Source organism: Bos indicus, chromosome 3 (genome assembly GCF_029378745.1).
Source record: "Bos indicus isolate NIAB-ARS_2022 breed Sahiwal x Tharparkar chromosome 3, NIAB-ARS_B.indTharparkar_mat_pri_1.0, whole genome shotgun sequence".
In the NCBI taxonomy this organism is placed as follows: Eukaryota; Metazoa; Chordata; class Mammalia; order Artiodactyla; family Bovidae; genus Bos; species Bos indicus.
In genome coordinates this window covers 525,588-541,687 of record NC_091762.1, presented here as the reverse complement: position 1 = coordinate 541,687, position 16,100 = coordinate 525,588, and the positions used below count along the sequence as shown (strand labels likewise).

At 43.3% G+C, this 16,100-nt stretch overlaps 1 protein-coding gene across 6 annotated transcripts in view; it reads right to left on the bottom strand.

Moving 5' to 3' along the window:
* The window catches only part of GPR161 (G protein-coupled receptor 161), a 55,506-nt gene extending 41,281 nt beyond the window's left edge, over positions 1–14,225 (bottom strand). The window contains exon 1 of one of the 6 annotated variants that reach the window (XM_070782277.1): positions 13,957–14,225. The gene's annotated coding sequence lies outside the window, so the exon portion shown is untranslated. The other 5 variants (XM_070782286.1, XM_070782266.1, XM_019986383.2 and 2 more) reach the window with 5 other exon arrangements.
* Between the last annotated feature and the right edge of the window lie 1,875 nt (positions 14,226–16,100).

Below are 16,100 nucleotides of genomic sequence, written 5' to 3'. Positions count from 1 at the left end.
GAACTGGTTCAAAATTGGGAAAGGAGCACATCAAGGCTGTACATGAACCGTGAACCTCTAGAGTTCAAGTTGGATTAAGAAAAGGCAGAGGAACCAGAGATCGAATTGCCAAGATCCGCTGGATCATCGAAAAAGCAAGAGAGTTCCAGAAAAACATCTACTTCTGTTTATTGACTATGCCAAAGCCTTTGACTGTGTGGACCACAACAAACTGTGGAAAATTCTTCAAGAGATGGGAATACCAGACCACCTGACCTGCCTCCTGAGAAATCTGAATGCAAGTCAAGAAGCAACAGTTAGAACTGGACATGGAACAATAGACTAGTTCCAAATCAGGAAAGGAGTACATCAAGGCTGTATATTGCCACCCTGCTTATTTAACTTATCTGCAGAGTACATCATGAGAAATGCTGGACTGGATGAAGCACAGACTGGAATCAAGATTGCCAGGAGAAATATCAATAGCCTCAGATATGCAGATGACACCACCCTTATGGCAGAAAGTAAAGAAGAACTAAAAAGCCTCTTGATGAAAGTGAAAGAAGAGAGTGAGAAAGTTGGCTTAAAACTCAACATTCAGAAAACTAAGATCATGGCATCCAGTCTCATCACTTCATGGCAAATAGACGGAGAAACAATGGAGACAATGACAGACTTTATTTTGGGGGGCTCTAAAAATTACTGCAGATGGTGACTGTAGCCATGATATTAAAAGCTGCTTGCTCCTTGGAAGAAAAGCTATGATAAACCTATACAGCATATTAAAAAGCAGAGACATCACTCTGCCAAAGATACATACAGCCAAAGCTACGGTTTCTCCAGTAGTCATGTCTGGATGTGAGAGCTGGACCATAAAGAAGGCTGAGCACCAAAGAATTGATGCTTTTGAACTGTGGCGTCGGAGAAGGAGAAGACTCTTGACAGTCTCTTGGACTTCAAGGAAATCAAACCAGTCAATTTTAAAGGAAATCAGTCCTGAATATTCATTGGAAGGACTGATGCTGAAGCTGAAGCTCCAATACTTTGGCCACCTGATATAAAGAGCCACCTCTTTGAAAAAGACCCTGATGCTGTGAAAGATTGAGGGCAGAAGAGGGTGATGGAGGAGATGGTTGGATGGCATTGTCAATTCAATGGACATGAGTCTGAGCAAACTTTGGGAGACGGTAAAGGACAAGGAAGCCTGGCGTGCTGCAGTCCACGGGGTCACAAAAACTCACAAGACTGAATAACTGAACAGCAACAAACTTATTTGGCTGAGTCGGTTCTTAGTTTTGGCACATGGGATCTTCGCTGTGGCACACAGATTCTCTAGTTGTGGCACGAGGGCTTAGCTGCTATGAGGGTTCTTAGTTCCCCAACCATGGTTCCAATTTGTGACCCTTCATTGCAAGATGGATTCTTAATGACTGGACCACCAGGGAAGTCCCCTAGATTGAACTTTTTGGTCAAACTTTTGAAACTTTCTCTGTAATTTATTCAAACTTTGGCTGTCCTTTTCCCTATACAGAGAATATTTACCTGTGGCTTTTCTTGTCAAGCTTATTAAAGGTCTATGTAAAGTAGAAGCTGATATACTGAGGAAGGGCTTCAGTGCAAAGTTCTCCAGGTATGGCTTCTGTCAGACAGATGCCATTTCTTTCTGCACCTTTGGGGAAGGTCGATTTTCTACTTCTCAGCACTTTGCCAGATAAGTGATATGCTAATTGTATTTATATGGCCCAAATGATTAAGAAAAACAAAGGCCCTTGAAATAGCTCAGAGCTTTCCATTTTACTTTAATATTTTTTTAAATGATAAAAGGGAAACTGCTGAGTTTTTAAAAAAGATTGTCAAGTCCTATTGGATTTTATGCCACCAGAAAGACAAATAGATAAGTGCAGATAAATGTTATATACTGAATGACTTATATTAGAATTTTCCAAAAGGCTAAATCTAAAAAACATGAATTTCTTGAAGAGACTATAGCTATATTTGCAGATGATATTTGCACAGATCTGCATAGCAAGGCAGAGATTATTTCTTGGTTACCTTGCTTCCCTCTTATTTTTATTTCCTCTATCAACTATCCTATCACACATTATCTAAGTCATGCATTCCCAAACTCTGGGTGGCCGTTACTCTCTGTAGACCAAATACATGATGTTGCACACATATGTGAACTATTATTCTTCAGAAATAAATTCTTCACAATAAACATGCTATTGTGGTCAATAAAATTTGAATCCATCTGTTACACTGTTATTGATTCACATGAGCTCTCTGTAAGTAAGCATTTTCTTTTTTCCAACGGAAGTGGTACCAAAAGCGCAGGTGGATCCACACAGCCCGGCAGAGCTTGGTGATCACTATCATAAGCCCTTGCTGACATTTATACGAACAACATCTGAAGGTGCTTACATCTACCTTAGCAGCAAAAGTCTCAAGAAGCCTTTCTGGAACATGCCATCCTCACAATGACCCTGATCACCCTTTACATCTTTACATCTTAAAGAACCCAATAGTTCTTTAATATTATCTTTTCAGACATGCCTGTCTTAGGAAAAATTTTTATTTTAGGTGAGTATGCTTTCCCTTGCAAATGGATTATAAATTCCTCCTCAGTTTCCCCTTTGAATTCCCAACAGTACTTTGAATGTGGGATTTTATATCCCCCCTACTCATAGTAATATCCATGTTGATCTGATATTCAATAGAAAGGACATGTTTTTCAGACTGTTAACTAAACCTCGGTTTGAATTTCATGTGACTACCTGCTATCTTCTAACTCTCTGAGCCTCAGTTTCTCCAAAAAGATCAAAACAGTGGAATTAACCAACTTCATATGATTACCAAGGAGAATATATGAAGTCACATGTGTAAAAGCAGCTAGTGGAGTGACTGTCAGGAGATAAACTTAAGACATGTTTAAGAAAGCTACTTAAGACATGAAAAGAAAACTCAATTCTCCTTTTCCCATTCAAATTTTAATTAAAACCAAAGAGGTTTCATTTGACCACTAGGTGAATAAAAGAGAGGAGAGAAAGTCTGTTGAGAAAGACTGAAAAATGGAAACACGTCTGACTCCACTGGGGGCTCAGGGCTGACAGCTCAGTCAGCACGAAAGCACTCAGCCAAGAACTCCGCTGCTTGGTAACCACTAAGGCTCAGCTCCAGCTGAGTCAGGCTCTCAGGCACCCAGGTGACCAGCTGACTGAAAAACATGCAATTTTAATTTACCTACATCTGTAATGAGGGGAACTGATATTCCAGGCCACAACCCCTTCCCCGAAAGAGCAAATCTCATCTTTTAAAGCTAAAGATAGAATCAGGATGGCTGGGAGGGTCTGAAAATGTCTAATTAGAAGACTCTAGATAATAATCAAACTCAGTTACTACCCCAATATTTTACAAGAGTGGTTCTCAAGGAGGGGTGATTTTGCCTCCACTTCCACTTCAAGGGATATCGGGCAATTTCTGGAGACGTCTTTGGTTGTCACATATCAGGGGATGCTACTGGGATCTAAGGCCAAGGATGCTGCTAAACATCCCATAATGCACTCTTGCTCACCCACAACAATTATCCAGCACAATATATCAGTGGTGCTGAGGTTAAGAAAGCCTGTTCTATAGGAAAAATTGGGTTCATTCTACTTGTTCCTATGGACACTAAATGAACAGATCAAGAAAAATAAAACTCCCTCCATAAACAAATTTACATACATGCTCCAAGAAGACAAAAGACAGAAGCTATGTTGAGAATAAAGCTGAGTTGATTACTTCTGTCACAAGATAACTAATGATTATACTATGCTAATTGGTTTTACCCTTTATTATTTGTTTTACTCATTATCCTCATTCCAGTTCAGTCGCTCAGTCGTGTCTGACTCTTTGTGACCCCATGAACTGCAGCACACCAGGCCTCCTTGTCCATCACCAACTTCCAGAGTTCACCCAAACCCAGGTCGGTGGGTTGCCATTGAGTCGGTGATGCCATCCAACCATCTCATCCTCTGTCGTCCCCTTCTCCTCCTGCCTTCAATCCTTCCCAGTATCAGGGTTTTCAAATGAGTCAGCTCTTCACATCAGGTGGCCAAAGTATTGGAGTTTCAGCTTCAGCAGCAGTCCTTCCAATGAATATTCAGGACTGATTTCCTTTAGGATGGACTGGACGGATCTCCTTGCAGTCCAAGGGACTCAAGAGTTTGCTCCAACACCACAGTTCAAAAGCACCAATTCTTCGGCGCTCACCTTTCTTTACAATCCAACTCTCACATCCATACATGACCACTGGAAAAACCACAGCCTTGACTAGACAGACCTTTGTCGACAAAGTAATGTCTCTGCTTTTCAATATGCTGTCTAGGTTGGTCATAACTTTCCTTCCAAGGAGTAAGTGTCTTTTCATTTCATGGCTGTAATCACCATCTGCAGTGATTTTGGAGCCCAGAAAAATAAAGTCTGACACTGTTTCCACTGTTTCCCCATCTATTTGCCATAAAGTGACGGGACTGGATGCCATGATCTTCGTTTTCTGAATGTTGAGCTTTAAGCCAACTTTTTCACTTTCTGCTTTCACTTTCATCAAAAGGCTTTTTAGTTTCTCTTCACTTTCTGCCATAAGGGTGGTGTCATCTGCATATCTGAGGTTATTGATATTTCTCCCGGCAATCTTGATTCCAGCTTGTGTTTCTTCCAGTCCAGCGTTTCTCATGATGTACTTTGCATATAAGTTAAATAAACACGGTGACAATATACAGCATTGACGTACTCCTTTCCCAACTTGGAACCAGTCTGTTGTTCCATGCCCAGTTCTAACTGTTGCTTCCTGACCTGCATATAGGTTTCTCAAGAGGCAAGTCAGGTGGTCTGGTATTCCCATCTCTTTCAGAATTTTCCACAGTTTATTGTGATCCACACAGTCAAAGGCTTTGGCATAGTCAAGAAAGCAGAAATAGATGTTTTTCTGGAACTCTCTTGCTTTTTCCATGATCCAGTGGATGTTGGCAATTTGATCTCTGGTTCCTCTGCCTTTTCTAAAACCAGCTTGAACATCTGGAAGTTCACGGTTCACATATTGCTGAAGCCTGGCTTGGAGAATTTTGAGCATTACTTTACTAGCGTGTGAGATGAGTGCAATTGTGCGGTAGTTTGAGCATTCTTTGGCATTGCCTTTCTTTGGGATTGGAATGAAAACTGACCTTTTCCAGTCCTGTGGCCACTGCTGAGTTTTCCAAATTTGCTGGCATATTGAGTGTAGCACTTTCACAGCATCAGCTTTCAGGATTTGGAATAGCTCAACCGGAATTCGATCACCTCCACTAGCTTTGTTTGTAGTGATGCTTTCTAAGGCCCACTTGACTTCACATTCCAGGATGTCTGGCTCTAGGTCAGTGATCACACCATGGTGATTATCTGGGTCGTGAAGATCTTTTTTGTACAGTTCTTCTGTGTATTCTTGCCATCTCTTCTTAACATCTTCTGCTTCTGTTAGGTCCATACCATTTCTGTCCTTTATCAAGCCCATCTTTGCATGAAATGTTCCCTTGGTATCTCTGATTGTCTTGAAGAGATCCCTAGTCTTTCCCATTCTGTTGTTTTCCTCTATTTCTTTGCATTGATCGCTGAAGAAGGCTTTCTTATCTCTTCTTGCTATTCTTTGGAACTCTGCATTCAGATGTTTATATCTTTCCTTTTCGTTGGCAATTCAATCTCTGGTTCCTCTGCCTTTTCTAAAACCAGCTTGAACATCTGGAAGTTCACGGTGCACGTATTGCTGAAGCCTCGCTTGGAGAATTTTGAGCATTACTTTGCTAGCATGTGAGATGAGTGCAACTGTGTGGTAGTTTGAGCATTCTTTTGGCATTGCCTTTCTTTGGGATTGGAATGAAAACTGACCTTTTCCAGTCCTGTGGCCACTGCTGAGTTTTCCAAATTTGCTAGCATATTGAGTGCAGCACTTTCACAGCATCATCTTTCAGGATTTGAAACAGTTCAACTGGAATTCAATCACCTCCACTAGCTTTGTTCATAGTGATGCTTCCTAAGGCCCATTTGACTTCACATTCCAGGATGTCTGGCTCTAGGAGAGTGATCACACCATAGTGATTATCTCTGGTTGTGAAGATCTTAAAAGCCCAGCAAACTAAGCTCATAATGCTAAAACTGAGATTATGGCTTAAAATGGTATTCCTTCTGAACATATTTTTCTGATGACTGTATCTGAGACAGGTGCCCCTGCAGAACAGAGGAGGCCCCTTCCCTCCCTCACCACACCACCACTTGTTGTGAGACAATCCTAACTTCCCCATCTCATTCCTCACTCAGCCACCTCGAAAAACCATTTACTGTATGCCTATTGAGAGCTAAGCTCCACTTTGCAGCTGCACATAGCACCCAGCAAGATGCCAAAAATCTCTCATCTCCTGGAGCTTACATTCAGCAAACAGGGGACACAGACAGCAAACAAACAAATATCAATAGTAGAAATTCCCAGTTATAATGTTAATAAATACTAGGGATGTAATGTCCAACATAGTAAGTATAATTAACATGGCCATATGTTTTATATGAAAATTGTCAAGAGTAAATTCTGAGTTCTCAGCACAAGGAAAAAAATTGTTCCATTTCTTTAATTTTGAATCTGTATGAGATGATGGACATTCACTAAACTTATTGTGATAATCATTTCATGACGCATGCAAGTCAAATCATTATGCTGTATACCTTAAACTCTACTGTTCTATATGTCAATTATATCTCAATCAATCTGGAAAAATATGAAAAGAAAAAAAATAACTTGATAAAAAAAATAAAAATATAAAAAAATACACAAAATAATTCCATAGAGTGGTGGGTGGTATAAGGATAAACAAAATGGAGTAACGGTAGGTGAGCTGGGAGTGAGGAGTCAGCAAAGTCTCTCCAAAGAGCTAAGGTTTTGAGCAGAGACCAAAAAATGATGGAAGGGAATTTCAGGTCACGGGAAGAGCCCTTGCAAAGGCAGTGAGTCAGAATGAGCTTGGAATGCTTGAGGACTAGCAAGGAAGCTGGAGAGGAGTGAGGGAAGAGGCAGACTGTGGAAACGGCAAGGGGCCAGATTACACAGGGCACTGTGGGTCGTGGTAAGGAGCGTGGATGAGATTCCATGTGGGAACAGAGGCCCCTGGAATGATGCATCTGATTCATGTTTTAGAAGAGTTATTCTGCTGCTGGGTGAAGAACGGACTATAGGGCCCATGCATGGAGGCAGAGACAGCAGTCTGAGGTTGCTGCTATATCCCTAGTGAGAGACAAAGGCTTGGACCAAGGTTGTGGTAACAGGTGTCAAGAAGGGATCAGGTTCACTCATCTCCAACACTTGAGAGCTGAAAGAAGCTTTGGCAGTAACTCATTCTAATGTGTTATTTTACAGATGATGGACTGGAAGGCCCAAAGAGGTGACGTGAGTTTCTCACAGACATGCTACATTAGCTAAAGAAGCTCACCAGCAAACCTTGATCTTTAACCTTGATCTCAAATTCAAACCTTGACCTCCCTGGTGTCAGAAAGGAAAGACACTGAAGAAAAGTAAAAGATACAATAATTTTCAATAATTTTAGATGGAAAATGCAAAGAAAAATGGAGATGAAAGAGAGAATTTAGGAAAAATTAATTTTGAGATAGGAGAAGGCTTCCTAAATGACAGAAAACTTGAAGCAATAGTGAAAAGTCTTATAGACTTAACCACATAAACATTGGAGAAGGAAATGGCAACCCACTCCAGTATTCTTGCCTGAAAAATCCCATGGACAGAGGAGGCTGGTGGGCTACAGTCCATAGGGTGACAAAGAGTCAGACACGACTGAGCAACCAACACTAACTCATGCTACTGCTGCTAAGTCGCTTCAGTCGTGTCCAACTCTATGCGACCCCATAGACAGCAGCCCACCAGGCTCCCCCGTCCCTGGGATTCTTCAGGCAAGAACACTGGAGGGGGTTGCCATTTCCTTCTCCATTGCATGAAAGTGAAAAGTGAAAGTGAAGTCACTCAGTCGCATCCGACTCTTAGCGACGCCAGGGACCGCAGCCTACCAGCCTCCTCTGTCCATGGGATTTTCCAGGCAAGAGCACTGGAGTGGGGTGCCATTGCCTTCTCTGAACTCTAACTCATAAACATTAAACAACCAAAGGTACAATAAGCAAATCTGGGAAGACAAAAAAGGCAAGATACTTGATTTATTAACAAGAAAAGGATTAACATTTAAAAGACCCTCACAAATTGATGAAATCACCAACAAGTCAATGGAAAAATTGTTAAGGGATCTGAAGAAGTATAAATCCATTAATGTGTTTTATAAGAGTGGACTTAGAAGAATCTATCAGCATTTAAAGTGCACACAACTTTGATATGGAATAGTCTCCAAGATATACATTAAATTTTTAAAATTCTATAAGCAGAATGGGGTATTTAGTATGTTACTATAATAATTTTTTTAGGGGAAGAAAATTGAAAATAAAATTGAATATTTTATTTACCTATAAATGCATGTGTGTAGAAGAACACAAAAAAAGTGGCAAAATTAGTTGTACCAAAAAAGGAAAATATAAGGCTAGAGTAGAAGGGAGGTATTACCATTTATAGCCTTTGAATACTACCTACGCCTTATGTATACATCTATCTCCAAACAAGTAAACCTAGATAATTAAACAAACTCAATCTCTTTTTCTGCATAATCCCCAGATCCCAATAAACAAAAGGAATTCTGCTTAAATAAATGTTTAAAATATACATTTCCTTTGACCCAACAACTTCACTTCCAAGAATAACTTTTATCCAGAAATACTCTACAGACACAGAGACTTATGTATAAGCATGTTCACTATCAGTTCAGTCACTCAGTCGTGTCCGATTCTTTGCGACTGCATGGACTGCAGCATGCCAGGCTTTCCTGACCATCACCAGCCCTCGGAGCTTGCTCAAACTCATGTCCATCGAGACAGTGATGCCATCCAACCATCTCATCATCTGTCACCCGCTTCTTTTTCTTTCAGTCTTTCCCAGCATCAGGGTCTTTTCAAATGAGTCGGCTCTCCGCATCAGGTGGCCAAAGTATTGGAGTTTCAGCTTCACCATCAGTCCTTCCAAGGACTGATCTCCTTTGGAATGGACTGGTTGGATCTCCTTGCAGTCCAAGGGACTCTCAAGGGTCTTCGCCAGCACCATAGTTCAAAAGCATTAATTCTTTGGCACTCAGCTTTCTTTATAGTCCAACTCTCACATCCATACATGACTACTTGAAAAACTATAGCTTTGACTAGACAGACCTTTGTTGACAAAGTAATGTCGCTGCATTTTAATACACTGTACAGGTTGGTTATAGCTTTTCTTCCAAGTAGTGAGAGTCTTTTAATTGCATGGCTGCAGTCACCATCTGCAGTGATTTTGGAGCCCCCCAAAATAAAGTCTCTCACTGTTTCCTTTGTTTCCCCACCTATTTGCCATGAAGTGATGGGACTGGATGCCATGATCTTAGGTTTCTGAATGCTGAGTTTTAAGCCAACTTTTTCACTCTCCTCTTTCACTTTCATCAAGAGGCTCTTTAGTTCTTCACTTTCTGCCGTAAAGGTGGTGTCATTTGCATATCTGAGGTTATTGATATTTCTTCTGGCCATCTTGACTCCAGCTTGTGCTTCATCCAACCCAGCATTTCACATGATGTATTCTGCACAGAAGTTAAATAAGCAGGGTGATAATATACAGCCTTGATGTACTCCTTTCCTGATTTGGAACCAGTCTATTGTTCCATGTCCAGTCCTAACTGTTGCTTCTTGACCTGCATACAGGTTTCTCAGGAGGCAGGTCGGGCGGTCTGGTATTCTCATCTCTTTTAGAATTTTCCACAGTTTGTCGTGACCCACACAGTCAAAGGCTTTTGCATAGTCAATAAAGCAGAAGTAGATGCTTTTCTGGAACTCTCTTGCTTTTTCTATGATCCAACAGATGTTGGCAATTTGACCTCTGGTTCCTCTGCCTTTTCTAAATCCAGCTTGAACATCTGGAAGTTCCTGGTTCACATACCGTTGAAGTCTGGCTTGGAGAATTATGAGCATTACTTTGCTAGCGTGTGCGATGAGTGCAACTGTGCTATAGTTTTAACATTCTTTGGCATTGCCTTTCTTTAGGATTGGAATGAAAACTGACCTTTTGCAGTCCTGTGGCCACTGCTGAGTTTTCCAATTTTGCTGGCATATTAAATACAGCACTTTCATACCATCATCTTTTAGGATTTGAAATAGCTCTACCAGAATTCCACTATCTTTGTTCCTAATGATGCTTCCTTAGGCCCACTTGACTTTGCATCCCAGGATGTCTGGTGCTAGGTGAGTGATCATGCCATTGTGGTTATCTGGGTCCCAAAGATCTTTTAGTAATGTGAAGATCTGGGTCATGAAGACCAAAATGTGGTCCACTGGAGAAGGGACTGAAATGGCAAACCAGTTCGGTATTCTTGCCTTGAGAACTCCATGAATAGTATGAAAAAGGCAAAAAGATATGATGCTGAAAGATGAACTCCCCAGGTCAGTAGGTACCCAATATGCTACTGGAGAAGAGTGGAGAAATAACTCCAGAAAGTAAAGAGACACAGCCAAAGCAAAACAACCCCAGTTGTGGATGTGACTGGTGATAGAAGTAAAGTCCGATGCTGTAAAGAACAATATTGCATAGGACAGAATGATCTCTGTTCATTTCCAAGGCAAACCATTCAATATGTTTACTATAGCATTGATAATAGATGAAGCTGGAAAAAAAATCTCAAAGCCCCTCAATAGGAAAATGTTTAAATGAATTCTGGTGAATCTACACTATAAAATACTATGTAGCCATTAAAAAGAATGAAGTATATCTATGTTATTGCCATTAGAAGACATCCAAGTCTGATTATTAAGTCAAAAAATTAAGTCATGGAGCATATAATTATATATGATCCCCATTTATGTATTTTTAAAGGCATATCCAATATACTAAGGTTGGTCCTAAAGTTGGAAATGCAAATAGTACTTCATCGTGTTTTATAATATAATATCAATAAACTATATATTATGCATTCATATTCACCTCTATTTCCAGATTTGTTAAACTGGCTAACAAAAACTAGTTGAAAGTATTCTCTTGGTGCAGGACTAAAATCACAGAGGAGATCAGTACTAGTACTGGCTGAATGAATGAAGTATTGAGTCATAAAGTCAATCCTTACTCCAAATTCCAGGTAGCACTACCTCCATCTTTGTTGATGTTTGTTGATCTCAAAGAAAAACAGCAAGAAAACATCACTTCTGCCCTCCAGTTATGCTTTATTGCTTCTCAGAATGACAGCAAGTACTTCCTAAGGTTGCAAGCTGGCAGTCTGCAGGCTACAACGAGCCTACACACATGATTTGGTTGCCCAGCATATTTTGAAAACTGTTTTGAATTAGTTGCCAATTTTAAAAACATGGAGCTTTCTTCCTTAAAAATTTGCAACTTTCCACCGCCCGCCTCCCCCATTTCAGATTAAGCAAAGTGCTAGAACCTTGTCACACCTGCTATCTCTTTACAGAAGGTATGTTCTACACACAGCCCCCACATAGCCATTCTGCACTCAGGCTTACTGACTAGTCCCAGCAGAGTTTACATCACAGAACTGTACCTCCTTTGGGTGGCATTTAGATCAGCTCCAGTTCACCCCATTCTGTCTTTCACAGAACCCAAGCAACAACTCCAACCCTCTAAACACATGGCCAGGCCTCATTTCTGACTCCCCCTGCACAGGGCTGCAACATAAAGAAAATGATTTGACTACTTGAGGCTTGGACTTAGTTTCTAAATGCCAAGCAGGCCTCCTTGTGAAGAGTTCCTATTCTTCCCATCAAGGTGGTGGAGTTGTAGGGCAAGGAAAATCCTGAGTTCAAGGACCCACCTGTGTTGGAGCCCATGTGAAAAGTACTGCTAAGTCAAAAGACCTGAGTACAATCCTGGCTCCTTACTTGCTGAGCAGAGTACTTTTCTTGAGTCTCAGTTTCCCCACCTGTAAAAGCTGCGAATAACACTTCAGAGGGCTGTTACATGAATGAAATTTAAAAGTGTGTATTAAAGTGCTTGGAAGCATCTTAGAAGTATAAAACGAGTGTAGTCTAAGACAGGAAAAGAGAGGCACTGTGGAAGAAGTGACTGAAATGGGTGGCTGAATTCCAGTTAAAGAGAGTTGTGCGATCTGAGGTACTTCCCACCACCTCTCTCTGCTGGTGGCCTGGGAAATCCCTTTCCTCACCCATCTCAGTAGCCACGAGGGATTATGAGGGAAAGCCATCTAATACTTTTCGATGCAGCAGCTCTCCAAAGCTCATTTCTGGGTCCAGGTCACAGGTGGAAAAGACGCTGGGCTGAGTCACTGTTGGCTGGATGGGGAGGGGGCACAGTGATGCTCCCTCCACCACCACCACCACGAGCCTCCCCTCAAACACTAATGCCATCATTATCTCAACATCAAGGAACCAAAGTCATTTCCCTCCAAAACCACACCACCTTCACAGGGAGGAGGTGCTTTCAGGGCTCTTAAAAGCACTGACAAACGGATGAATAGTACAATAAAAAAAAAAACAAAACCAGTCTCAGAGATGTGCGATAAACTGATAACGCACCGCTGTGTGGTTATGAGAGCAGACCCCAGAACATCACAGTTATTCAGTAGACATTCTTATCCCACATACCTTTGTCAAAAGGTTTGGACCAGGGCTAAGCTCTGGCCCAGAAGGCGGGCCAAGTACCCCCAAACTAACCGAATCTCCGTGGGCAGACCTGAAGAGCAGAGACGCCTACCCGGCGGCGCCCAGGTGGGCCGGGCGACTTCTGGGCGCACCTTCCGTCCAGCTCGGGAGACAGCGCCCAGAGCCCCGACCGAGGATGCAGCTCACCTGGTCCTCACGGATTTCGGCTAAGGGTCGAGGCCGCTGCGTCCCGCACATCTGTCCCGGAGGGGACCTTCAAGCCCCTCGGCCCAGGGGGCACGGGGCCGCACCGATGTCCTCCCTTTCCGGAGGTCTGAGAAAGGGGCTTCCGGCAGCGAGGCAGAAGCCAGGCGGGCTAGTGGGAAGGGCCTCTCAGAAGCCGCTGGCCGCAGGAGAGGGGCGCGCCTTCAAGATCTTCCCACAAAGAGCCCCGGATCCTCGAAGCAAAGCGGCGTGCGCGAGGAAGATAACTCCCTACCTCCAAGGGGCGCGGAGATAAAAAAAAAAAAAAAAAAGCGCCGTGGGGGCGGGGAGGAGTGGGGGAAGGGGGCGCGGAGACCCCGTCTGGCCTGCACCCCCGCGCCCTCCCGCACGGCACAAAGAACTCGGCCCCGCTCCATCCCTGCCAGCGCCCCACTTCCCGCCCGCGCCCCGGCGGGTACTCACCCAGAGGCCGCCGCCGCGGCAGCTCAGGGCCGGGTCGGCCCGAGCCGCCTCCCCGCCTCCGTCGCCGCCGCGGCAGCAGCTTCCTTCCTCCCGGCCGCGCTCGGGGACCGGAGGTTTCGGGTTTCAGCCCGCGGAGCCCCGCTTCGCTCCTCCCGCCGCCGCGCCGCCAGCACGCGTACCCGGCCAGAACACAGACCGAGTAACTTTGCGGCGCGAGCGCCGCCCGCCCCTTCTCCGCCGTCCCGAGCCCCTCCGCCTGCGGGCCCTCCGAATCCCCCGCGCCCCCACGGCCCCGCCCGGGCTCCGCGCGCCGCCGCCCCTGCCCGCCCCGGCGCCGCAGCTTCCCATCCCTCACACCCCTTCCTTTCGCGCTTGCCCTCCCTCCCGGCCACTTTTCCATTTCTTCCCACGGTCGGCCTCAGCTGCTGCTCTTTGTCTCGCCCCTACCGTCTCGGCCCGTAAACCTTTGTGGTCCCTCCTCGGGCCTTCCCTGAATCCCGTTCCTCCGTCCCAGTTCCAGCTGTTAGGACGTCGCCTTTGCCATTCTCTCTGCATTGCACTTACACTTTCGGATTCTTCCCGTAGGCTCCGCACAGTCCCATTCTCCTCCTCCAGTCTCGCCGCGGACGACTCCTGGCGTCGCCTTTCCTGCTCACCTTTCATTCATCCAGCCAACGTGCCTGAGCATCTGCCTGGTGCCAGGCACTGTCCCGCACCCTGGGAATATCACAGTGAATCCACCCGCGAAACCAGCCTTTGAGGATCCCACAACTCCTTAGAGTGGGAGGGTGAATGTAAACAGACCTTTTCATGGCTACTCTCTACCTCTGAGCCAAAGCCAGGGAGCAGTAATTACAATACACAGCCCAGGGTGCTGCCGGTTCAGGGGACAAAACAGTTCCTTCTCATATGTGGTTTTTCCCCCCTTCCTCAGTTCCCATGTTCTGTAGCATTTCTAGCCTCATGCGTCTTCTGTGCAGCAGTCTTAATAAAAGGATAAAAAGTTGAAGCATACAATAGAACTGCTTTAAAAATGAAGGTAGAGAAGGAAGAAAGAAACGAAAGGGAGAGGAAAGGGGTAGCAAATGAATCAGGTAAGTAGTTATAAAGCCCAGTTCACCAAACTCCAGCAAAAACTGATGCTATGCCCAGAACAGGATTCAAATAACTCTGAAATCCATCCACTTTGATAAATGTATTAGTTATTCCCTTGTCTACAAGTTGGCACTGTGGGAGCTGCTTCCTTATTAATATTAGGCCACTGAGTTACCATTTTAGAATGATAATTTACTATCTAGCACCTGCCAAACACCCAGCTTGTCCTCAGGGACAAAGGAAATAATAGGGACACAAAAGGTACATGGATGCCTGGATATTCCTATGGGACAGCTGCTTTATTTGGTCAAAAACTGGAAGCTGAAACTCCACACAGAATCTAGGTCACCAGCAAGCCAGATGCTTGAAAGACCTTAAAGCAGTCTGTTCTTGAAGGTATTTTAGACTTTTATTCTGAAATCCCCGTTTATTTTTTTAATTTGCATTGACTCAGGCACTGGCTAAGCGCTGTTACTCTGAGAGTCATTTAACCTTCCCGAATCTCAGCTCTCAGCTTATTCATCATATATAAAATAGGCCTACTCACACCTGCCTATCTGTAGAGTTAGAAAGACGAAATAAGATAATGGAAGTAAATCCTCAATGCTATAGAGAGCTAAACCCTTTTGAAAGTTGGCATTCAAGAAAGATCTGGTAATATATGCCATAGACTGGCATGGAGACAATGAGAATCAAAAACAGTTATGGCTCTTTCAGCTCTGTATCCACCCATGATGCAAAAGATGTCCTTCCCAGACTTACTCTATTTCATTTTGAACTCTTCAACTGAAAGCAGTTTTTTTCTCCTGCTGCTCATTATCAAATATGTTATTTATCACAAAGGCTTTTCCTCCCATAGCTCATAAACTGAGAACTTACTGTGCATTCAAGAATGGAAACTGCTACCAAAAAGTGCATTTTTTTCAATTGCTCTCTCAAGATTTTTTCCTTCTTCTAAAGCTAATATTGAGCTATTAGCAGTATTCAGTCAAACACAGCAAAATGGAAAAAATATTATTTCACTATATATCACTGTATAGATTACAGTCATGTGAAAAACATGACATTGATTTTGTGCAAGGATTAATTTTTAAACAAAAGATAGATAATAATTTTCTTCTTCCAAATCAGTTTCATTAGCCGTTTCACTTGGGGTTCCCCAAAGACTTCTGAACTAAGATAATGAGAAGCCTCATCCAAGTGAATCTTAAATGCTGGATGAAGAATCTACCTATGATGACTCATCGATGATATGAAACTTCTTTTTTTCTAGAATTTCATTTACTTTTATTTTTGGCTGTGCTGGGCCTTCACTGTGGTGCACAGATTTCTCTAGTTGCAGTGCACAGGCTTCTCAAGTTGTGACATACAGGCTTAGTTGCCCAGTGGCATGTGGGCTCTTAGTTCCCCATCCAGGGATCAAATGTGCGTCCCTGCATTGGAAGGTGGATATTTTACCCCTGTAGCTCCAGGGAAGTCCTTATAATATCTTTTCAAGACAGCACTTTACATAAAGCTAGACAGAACAAAAATGGGAAATATATTGTGTGTTCCACGTGGAGTATTATTCCCTCACTCTTTACATCAAATTCTTTTTACCCTTGACATCTCAG